Source organism: Cricetulus griseus, chromosome 3, assembly GCF_003668045.3.
Source record: "Cricetulus griseus strain 17A/GY chromosome 3, alternate assembly CriGri-PICRH-1.0, whole genome shotgun sequence".
NCBI classification, from domain to species: domain Eukaryota; kingdom Metazoa; phylum Chordata; class Mammalia; order Rodentia; family Cricetidae; genus Cricetulus; species Cricetulus griseus.
Genome location: NC_048596.1, coordinates 180,968,388 through 180,977,814, shown reverse-complemented (window position 1 = coordinate 180,977,814; position 9,427 = coordinate 180,968,388). Strand labels below are relative to the sequence as shown.

The 9,427-nt window shown below is 44.6% G+C and overlaps 1 pseudogene; it reads left to right on the top strand.

Moving 5' to 3' along the window:
- The first annotated feature begins 1,762 nt into the window (after positions 1 to 1,762).
- Positions 1,763 to 8,941, top strand: LOC100766735 (annotated as a pseudogene).
- Positions 8,942 to 9,427: the final 486 nt, after the last annotated feature.

The following is a 9,427-nucleotide window of genomic DNA, read 5'->3' as shown; positions in this document are numbered from 1 at the left end:
TATGCAGGTTCCCCCTCTGTCAATCCAGAGTCGGTGAGCTCTCACTAGCTAAGGTCAGCTGTTGCTGTGGGTATCCCCCAAATGGTTTTGACCCTTTGCTCATATTATCGCTCTTTCATCTCTTTGACTGGACTCTGGAAGCTCGGCCCAGTGCTTGTCTGAGGATCTCTGCATCTGCCTCCATCAATTATTGGATGATGATTATATGATGAAATTCAGGTAGTCATCAATCTGATTACAGGTGAAGAGCACTTAATGTACCCTCTCCACTATTGCTTACGGTGTTAGCTTGGGTCATCCTTGTGGATTTCTGGGAATATCCTTAGGCCAGGTTTCTCCTCTCTGCCCTTCCTCCATCTTGACCATCCCATTCCCAACTCTTCTCTCTTCACCCTCCCCTTCCCCCTTCCTCCCCCGAACTCCCAATTTTCTTAGGAGACCTTATCTATTTCCCCTTCCCAGGGGGGATCCATGTATGTCTTCTTAGGGTTCTCCTTGTTACCTAGATTCTCTGGGATCATGGGCTATAGGCTGGTTATCCTTTGCTTTATGTCTAATATCCATTTATGAGTGAGTACATACTGTGTTTATCTTTCTAAGTCTGGGTTGCCTCACCAAGGATCTTTTTTTTCTAGTTCCATCCATTGACCTGCACATTTCATGATGCCATTGCTTTTTTACCACTGAGTAGTGCTCCATTGTGTAAATGTACCACATTTTTTTTATCCATTCTTCCCGTGAGGGGCATCTAGGTTGTTTCTGTGTACTGGATATTACAAATAATGCTGCTATGAACACAGTTGAGCTAATGTCCTTGAGGTATGAGAATGCATCCTTTGGGTATGCTAGCTTTTAAATTACCTTGAAGGCCATCCATAGGATAGCACCAAAATGATGATTCTTGTAATGACAATCTTCAACACCAGGAAGAATAGAGAATTAAGAATAAACTTCAGCTGGGCTCAGGAGCTGAGCAGAAAGAAAAGCCCTTCCTTTGAGTGCAGGAGGGCTGATGCCTGGGATTTCTACTAGGGCAGTGCTTCTCAACCTGTGAGACAGAACCACTTTCGTAGTTTCATATCAGATATCTTATATACCAGGTATTTATATTGTGATTCATAACTGTAGCAAAAGTACAGTTATGAAGTAGCAACAAAGTAATTTTATCTTTATGGGTCAATACAACATGAGGAACTGTATCAAAGGTTCACAAAATTTGGGACATTGAGAACCACTGCACTAGGGCCTGAAAGTTTTATAAAACTGCTGCACACACAGGAAGAGGAGCCAGAATTTCAGGATCTTTCAAAGAAACCAGCATAACCTAACAGTGAGGGGACCTAACAGTGAGGGGACCTGCAGATCCTATGACCACCCTGGCAGTGGACTCAATGCTCTATGAATCTTGAAGCACAAAGGTGACTTAAGGATAAGGATGGAATCACTATGGTGACTCCATGTTCAAGGACAGGGATCCTGGCATTCCAGAAGGACTTCAGAGTCATGCTGGGTCTATCCTAGAGACCAAGGAAAGAGCAGAAACTGCAGAGGTGTCTTTGTCCTACCTGCTGACAATTGGCTCCCTGTGGCTTCTGCCTTATCAGTTCTCCTGCAATAAGAACTTTGTCCAGCTCAACCAAATTTCAACACCTACACCCCTAAAGGTATAAATTCGGGCCTGGGCAAGGCCTACTAGTTCTGTTTTCTGTTGTTATAAGACTGTCATCTTGTAGCAGCACAAACTTAGGCCTGGGATTCAACCATGCCACTCAATAGACTTCATGGCTGGCTATATGCTGTGGTCTGTAGGCTCCTACTTCTCCTCCTCCATGTGCATGGTAGGACTGTCTAAGTGAGCAGAGGGGACCAGGGTCAGAGCTGCCCAGTTCTGCAGAGACAAGCTGAGCTAGTGGTGGGGCACCAGGGAGGGAAGAGGCTGTTGGAATGACAGATGAACATGTGGAAATTGTGTGCCTCCTAATGCCCCTACCAAATCCCATCGGAAGGTCCCTGTGGCACACTGAGGGTTGGGGATATCTAAGGTACCTGTACTGAGGATCCAGCAGGGACAGAAGAGCAAGAGAGACATGTCTCTCTTCTGTGTGTGATTGTGCTTGGAGCTCCTACTGGCCTTGGATAATGACAATAATTCCTTCTTAATTCCAAATGGCTCTGAGTCTGTCACCTTGCCAACTAGAGAAGTGCCCTGCCAATTTTCAAGAGGGTCAATGGACAAGGATTCTGGCCCTAGGTATTCCAAAAGGCCTCATCTCCATATCCCACAGCTGTACTGAAAGGACCCAGGTTATCTTCCCCCATGTACCACAGTGACAATAAGGTAGCAATCTCCATATGTCAAAACTGATGGCTTCTTTCCACCTACAGACCAGGACTCAGCCAGCCCCATCAGGAACACATACACACAGGGCAGGTGAAAGGAAGCCTTGTCCATGTGAAAGACGTGATGATGGTGTCCACACTTTCCTGAGAATTCCCTTTGCCAAGCCACCTGTAGGAAAACTGCGCTTTGCTCCACCTGAGCCCCCTGAGTTGTGGAGTGGTGTGAGAGATGGGACCTCCCATCCAGCCATGTAAGTTCTGGGACCCAGGGGACTTCAAGCCTGAGCTCCAGGCCACACTGCAGTGCTTCCTCCATCTCATCTCTAGAGCAGCTTTCTCTGTGTGCTAAGGGCAGTCTACCAGGCATTTTTCAGTGACTGTGCTAAGGAACAGAGAAAAACAACTGTGCCAGGCTCCTGGGTGAAAACTTGACACCTGTAGGGAGTTAGCCACAGGTACTGCAGTGAGGAGCAGACCAAGGCAATCCTTCACAGTCACTGTGACCATCCATTCTCCAGGTGCCACTGACTAAGGAACAGGTACAAATGCTTTCCACTGCAGACTATGTGGAAAAAAGAGGTACTTTGAGAGTCTGGAACTGAGATGAAGAATATGTCACTACCCTACGGTATCCATTCATTCTGATAGTCCAGATTCCAGAGAAACAACATTTCTTCAAGGTTTAAACAGTCTCAAAACTATTTCTCACCTCTACTGGTTAATCCAAACATATCAATGGACTTTCTCTCAAAGACAGACACAAAGGCTTTACTGTAAATTTTACTTAAACCTGGACATATGGGCTTTACTTACAATCACTACAGACACACACATGCCTGCTAATGCTTCACTTACTCTCTCCATTCATATATAATTCAGAAGACTCTCTCCAGAGAATGGTGCTTCATGCAACAGGCAGGTACTCCTGTCTCAATGTTTATTGAGATAATTTGTCACAGGTGTGCTCAGAGGCCAACAGGAATCAGGCCAGTGGTGCTCAACCTATATATAGGTCAGAACTCACCAGGGGTAACATATCAGTTATCTTGCATAACAGATATCTACATTACTATTCATAACCACAGCAATATTAGAGTTATGCAGGAGCAACAAAGTGATTTTTATCTTTGGGGGTCACCACAACATGAGGAAATGTATTAAAGGATCAAGGCATTAGGAAGGTTGAGAACTACTGATCAAGACAATGCCTCATTAATGTTCTTTTACCGGGTGATTCCACATTGTGTCCCATCAACACTCAAAACTAACCACCACACCAGGATTTAAATAGTAGAGGAGCAATGACTGTCAGTACAGGAAGACAATCATTTCCATAGAGGATGCCTGCAGTCTCCATACACTAGCCTGATTCAGGATATTACTATCAAACTGGAGGCCACCCTAAAAGTCCTGCTCCATTGTCATTTCTACAGAGCTGGTGGCCTTTATCTTGGTAGGAAGGTACTTTAGAGAGAGATCATGTTATCAGGGCATCATGGAAAGCAGGAGCTGAAGGTGGCTGAGAGAAAATTCAGACAAAGATTTAGGTTTGATCATCACGTATCTTGAACTAACTGTCTTCAATTTCCCCCCAGGTGTCCACAGACTGATAGAATAAAGTCAGAGTTTGCAAAGAAGATGAAACTGATCAGGCATCCAACCTCTATGTCTGAGGACTGCCTGTATCTCAACATCTACACACCAGCTCATGCCCATAAAGGTTCTAACTTACCTGTGAGGGTCAGACAGTGGTCGGTTGAGGAAGAGGATATTTCTTTCTCTGAAAGATTGGAAGGAACAAAGTAATTCAGAGATCCACTGTAGTTTAGACCCTGATTAGTAGTCTTACCTTATTGGATTCAAGAAGCTCATCTCAGCCATGGTCAGCTGCTTAAAACCTGGGTAAGTGACTCGGAGCCCTTGAGCTCTGAGAGGCAAGAGGCTCTAGGTCTTTGATTAAATCACATTCTTATATCAACTGTATCTGGAGGACCCACTACGGAAGATACTCAAGGGCTGCATATTGACATCCCCAAAATTTCTAACTGCAGGTTATCTTTTGTGCTAATAGGATCTGATGTCCCTTCTGATTAGCAATCAGGAAAAACACTCATGGAGACACTCCTTTTTCTCTACTTTGATGGATCTAAGAATAATGATGATATTACTTTAGATATAGAGCCATTAATCCATGCAAGATTTCCTAGAGGCAAAAGTGAAAGAAATGGTTATAGGCCTAAAGTACCCAATCTGTGAACCATGTCCAGAAATTTTGAGGAGAACTGAGTGTAAGTCGACCTGCACAGAGAAAAAGCAGTTACTAATAGATAGTCCAGTTGACTTTGACCTCCCTGTGAGCCTCCTGGCATCTGTATTGATATCACCAGGTGATGGTATGAATCCATGGTGGTGGACTGGTTGCAGGAATGGCTTCCATGAATGATGGATCCAAACTAGCAGCTACTGAGGATATAGGAATGGTTGCTATCCAGTATCGCTTAGGTGTCCTTGGCTTCTTCAGGTAATCCTGGGAATGGGCTGGACAATGGATTCTAAGTAGAACATGGACAGACCTGTGATTCCTGTTCCTGCCAATTCACAGCACTGGAGACGAGCATGCCAGAGGCAACTGGGGCTACCTGGACCAAGTGGCTGCTCTACACTAGGTCCAGCAGAATGTTGCCTACTTCAGAGGCAACCCTGACCAGGTCACTATTTTTGGTGCATCAGCAGGTGGCACAAGTGTGTCTTCACTTGTTGTGTCCCCCATGTCCAAAGGACTCTTCCACAGAGCCATTATGCAGAATGGAGTGGCCCTGCTGCCTGACCTTATCTCTGAGAAGTCCGAGGTGGTCTACACAGTGAGTGCCCTCAACAGCACCAGCCCCTACTTTGATGTTTCAGTCCTTGTCTCTGGTTCTCTGTTAATCCGTAAAGTGAGGATAAACAAGGATCATGAAATATAGCTTCTTTCCATATAATTTCTAAAAAGCATAAAATTTAGGATCCATGCTCCTTCTAGTTTATGTATACTGAGTATGATATACAACAGAAAAGCTGTGTCCAGTGGCTACCACCACTGGCCAAACTCTTACACAGGGTTTCCCAGTGATAAATACCATGACCAAAAGCTACTTATGGAGGAAAAGGTTGACTTCAGGTTCCTGTATATACTCCATCTTGAAGGGATGTCAGAGTCGGCACTCAGGCAGGTCTCTGGTGGTCAGAACTCAAGCAGAGACCAGGGAGGAACACTTCTTACTGAATTGCTATTGATGGTTTCTTCAGTATGCTTTCTTACACAGCCCAGGACACCTGCCCATGGGTTGCACTGCCCACCATCGGATGGGCCCTCCAGTATCAGATACTTATCAGGAAAATGCCAGGCTTGCCTATGAGCCAATCTGATAGTGGCATTTTCTCAGTTGAAGTCCCGCTATCAAGATCACCCTGGCTTGTGTCAAGTTGACTAAAAAAAAATCTAACCAGAACTCATAAATTGAGACAGAGAGTCAGATGGTGTACATACTTGCTGTGCAAGTGTGAGGTCCCAAGTTCAGATTCCCAAACCCCTTATAAGGCTAGAGGTGGTAATATGTGTTCAGTAAATCCAGTGCACCTATGGTGAGATGGGAAGTAGAGACAGTAGAATCCTTGGAAGTTCATAGTCCAACTAAGCTGGTGTAGACAAATGCAAACATGGGGTAAGAAAAATAGTGGAACAAAGGGGTACAAAAAAATGTGAATAGTTCCACTTAAAGTCCTTTCATACATGGCAAACAATAGGATGTGATACTTAGGGGCAATGACATAGATTTAGAATCAAGGAAAGTATGCTCCCTGCTGGGAGGGGTGAAAGACTTTTTGTTTATAGACAGTGGCCAAACTATCAGGATGTGAGGCAAAGAACTCAGAGACCCTAGTACATTGCCTACGACACAAGACGGAAGCAGAGATTCTGGCTATCAACCAGGTTGGGAGAATTGTGTGACTTGTCGCACTTGATCACCAGGATGTGGGATTGCCAGTGCTTACTACTCAAACCAGTTAACGGTTTGGTGTCCTTTTAGTACTGTGTGTAGAAATAACAAGATTTGCTAATTTTGATGTAAAGTTTCTTCTGCCATTAGGATAGCATCCTGAGATAATATAGAAAATGGGAAAATCGTGTGGATATCCAGTGGGCATCACAACATGTATATGATTCAATTTCATCGTTGACATTTAATGCCCCATAGGTCTTCACTATGATCCCTGCTGTGGTGGATGGGACGTTCCTACCTAGGCACCCTCAGGAGCTCTTGGCCTCTGTGGATTTTCACCCTGTCCCCAGCATCATTGTTATAGACCGTGACGAGCAATGCCCTTGGTAAGACCTAGTTCTAAGCCCCTGGGAATCTAAACTCAAATTGTGGGTAGTGGGAACTCAGAAATACTTTGATCTAGATCCAAGCCATCCTATTCTTAAAACTGTTCTCTACTTCCCAGTACATGGGCCTTGATCATGTCATAAAGAACATAACCAGAGAGACCCTGCCAGCTGTTCAAAACAGCAGAGCAACACAGATGGTAAGAAATTTGAATCCTATCCTAACAGAACGGGTTCCCATATATTCTTCTCTACAGCATGCCCAGAAATAAAAGACTATGTATTGTGTGTTTCTATGTGAGCTCACCCAAAGCTTGTACATTTCCCCCTATTTTTTGTCTCACCCCTGGCCACATTTCTTACTAGGATGTCTCTGCCTACCTATCCAGGGGCCCGCCCTACATCACTCTTCCTGCTCTCTTTGGTGTAGATGCTGCCTCCTGAATGTAGTGACCTGGTAATGGAAGAGTACATGGGGGACACTGAGGACCCCCAGGCCCTGCAAGCACAGTTCAGAGACATTATGGGGAACTTCACGTTTGGGATCCCTGCACTACAAGTAGCACATTTTCAGCGTGAGTACATCTTTAATGAGACAAAGGGTGGGGAAACTTGGAGATTTGAATTCTAGGTGAGCACTGTAGGATTCAGGCCTGACCCATATCTTCATCAGGTCTCTGACACCAGGCCTCTGAGGACACTTTCCTCAGTAAATCCTTATGTGTAGTGTAAAAAAAAAAGTGGCATTTTATCCAGGTCCACAAGGAGAAACATATTAGTTACACTTGGTATCCTGTCAATACTCACCTGGGAATGGCAGGGTTATTGTTTAACAAAAGGATTCCCATAGCCTATTCTCCAGCCTAGAGCTAACCACTCAACTATGACTCTTGATAACTTCAGAGCTAGGTTTCTTGTAGCCAAGGATTAGGAAGAAAAGCTCTATATGAGAGATAATTATGTCAACATTGTCCTCATTCCCAGGTTCCCATGCTCCTGTCTACTTCTATGATTTCCAGCACCAGCCAAGCTACATCAAGCATGTCAGGCCATCACATGTGAGAGCTGACCATGGTGATCACCTTCCCTTTGTCTTTGTCTCTCACCTTTGGGGCTTGAAACGTGAGTCCTTCTTGTTTTCTTGAACTGATTGGAGCCCCAGATGATGTCCTGAGGAATTATTGAGCTCTCAGTCCGGTTGAGAAAACCAAGACTCTCAGAGAGATGGGATCAAGTGCTATCCATTTCTAAGCTCCAAAAATAATCCCCAAAACCAAAACAAAACAACAAAAACTCTACCAAGGTTAGGATATGAACCTTTCCTAGTCTAGCTTCTACTAGAAGGAAAGAGAGCACACTGGGATAGGAGTGAACCTGAGAGAATTCAAGTAGAGTGTTGGATGGACGCTGTTTTCTGAGTGCTGAGGGAAGAGAGTTTAAACCAAGCCTAGGGTTCAGGATCAGGCTGTAGTTGCTATAGGGGTGTGTGAGTTGTGCTTGCATGAGGTGGGTAGGATATGGACCCTTGTCTCTTTCTGTCTGCAGTTGACTTCACTGAGGAGGAGAAGCTGCTGAACAGGAGGATGATGAACTACTGGGCCAACTTTGCAAGACATGGGTGAGAACATGCCCCTCCCTCAGCCTCCTCTGATTTTGTCTCCATCTAGGGCTCCCATGTGAGTGTGCCTCATTAGCGTATGTGGTCGTTAATTACACCATAGTCTTCTGTAACCCAGGGCACACTTAGACAGACACCTTTGAGCTTTAAGTTACTGCTCGTCCTACAAAGACCTGGTGAGTGAGTCACAGTATTGTGGTACTATTCTTTAGATTTTCCCTCTGAGAGTGAGACACAAAACTAGACATCTTCCCTTGCTTCATATGGAGCAAACACTAGTGACTGACACTTGCGTTCCACATTAGTACACCTGTCCATCTGTCCCTTGAGGGCCTTGTCCTACCCATCTATTACTCTGACCCAACTCAGGGGATCAGGATTTAGATCGGGATGACATCAACCTTCCCTGTTGGTGTCATATACACAGGAACCCCAACAGTGAGGGTCTGACCTACTGGCCTAAGATGATCCATGATGAGCAGTACCTGCGGCTGGACATTCATCCTACTGTGGGCCGAGCTCTGAAAGCCGGAAGGCTGTAGTTCTGGACCAAGACTCTGCCAGAGAAGATCCAGGAGCTAAAGTGGTATCAGGACAAGCACACAGAGCTTTAGTGCCCTGTGACGGGAAAGGTTGTAGGGTTGAGGTCAGATGGGGTCATCCTGAGGTTACAAAGTGCATTTATTTATTTTTATTTGTTCCAACACTCACATAAGCATTTCTAACCTCAGGAAATGCATGGAAAAACTCCATGAGCTACTCCTTATCTTTCTGAACAGATTTTGTTAAAGTCAATAAATATTCACATAACTGAATGGATGTGTTGTAAGCCCCAAAGTTATCCAATCTGATTTAACACTTCACTGTGATTAGGCTCATTCATTCATTCATTTGTTCATTCCTTCCTTCCTCTCATCATCTTCTCCCCATCCTCTCTTTCCTCTTTTCCAAGCCTCAGACCCTTTTCAAATGAAGCAGTAACTTCAGGTACTGTTGACTACAGGAAATCCCATGTCCTCTCTCAGCAAGTTCATGTTTTCTCAAATATCTAAGTTGCCAATATAAAACCTGATTTCCCTAAGCCATATTGCCTTCATAAG